General features: G+C 43.2%; 1 long non-coding RNA gene across 1 annotated transcript in view; it reads right to left on the bottom strand.

The window, feature by feature from the left end:
* LOC101846834 overlaps positions 1-1,229 on the bottom strand; it is a 6,720-nt gene that overhangs the window by 1,120 nt on the left and 4,371 nt on the right. The gene's annotated exons all lie outside the window — the stretch shown is intronic.

The raw sequence follows: 1,229 nt of genomic DNA, 5'->3' as shown, positions 1-1,229 counted from the left end.
TGGGGTGGGGGGGGGGTAGGTATTTTGATAAAATAGCATGATTTAGTATAGATGGCCTAAACGCACTGCACTCTGGGTTTTTATTCTCTTTTTAATTTCCTAAGTGATGTTGAAATAAGCACACAGACGTATATTACTCAAGTTAAATAGTAGTAAAAAGATTGAACGATGAAGATTATGCGGAAATTATGTGCACCCCTCTCCCTTTCCACCTAATGGGGGTCTAGGTATGTACTACGGGAACAGAAAGCAGCAGTCATTCTTTTTTTTTTTTTTTGGTAAGTGTTTTACGGCACCAGCAACTGCATAAGGTCATTTGAGCGCGGGGGACACACCAATTATTTTCAGTTGGAAGGAAATTTTGAATTTTGCAGAGATGGTGGCCGAAGCCTACTCTTAATCTTATCGATTTTAGACCACCAAGGGATCTTTAACGTGCGCAACTTGCACACGGGAAAAACAAGATTTCTCGCCTTGGTCCGAGAAGGCTAGGTGTAGATCTGTCCTGCCAGGAGATCAGGGGTGTGACGGAAAAACAGCAGTAAGAAGGAGCCAAAGAGTAGCAGTAGAAAGTCTGCAGAAAGAGTCAAGACTCTAGAGGAGAGGGCAAAGGAGGTGAGGAGGTGAGGGCAGAAAGTGGAGACGAAAGCAGACGACAGAACATTGCTAGAGAGCAGGAAAGTGGGTGAAAGGAGACAATTTTAGAAAAGAATATTTTTCTGTCATCACGCTGATTCGAATCCAGGACCTTTGAATAAGCGGCGTATACCTTGACCTCTAGGCCACGAGAGCCCCCAGCTCTCATTCTCGTACATAAACAAATTGGGGGGTTGTCATATTTAACCGTTATCTGATTGGGTACTGATGTAACTGTACACCATGCTTTTTTCCACGGTTTGCCTCTTTCGTTTTTCATTTGGCACTTTAATTTGCCCATTTTCATGTTCGTTGGACGTTTTTACCAACACACATAAGTCTCACCTAGCATAGCGTTCTACTCTGTGTGAGCTCTCGTGAAAGTGATGAATAGTAGCCTATACTAGTATTTAACCGTACAAATGACTGTTTTGCCCCATGCTGAAACATTGATGGAATGTAGATAGAACGATAGATAGATAGATAGATAGTGTGTGTGTGTGTGTGTGTGTGTGTGTGTGTGTGTGTGTGTGTGTGTGTATGTGTGTCAGAGAGAGAGGGAGGGGGCGAGAGAGAGAGAAAGAAGAGAGAGA

Source organism: Aplysia californica, unplaced genomic scaffold (assembly GCF_000002075.1).
Source record: "Aplysia californica isolate F4 #8 unplaced genomic scaffold, AplCal3.0 scaffold00459, whole genome shotgun sequence".
Lineage (NCBI taxonomy): Eukaryota > Metazoa > Mollusca > Gastropoda > Aplysiida > Aplysiidae > Aplysia > Aplysia californica.
The sequence above is the reverse complement of the archived record's forward strand: the minus strand, read 5'-3'. Positions and strand labels throughout refer to the sequence as shown.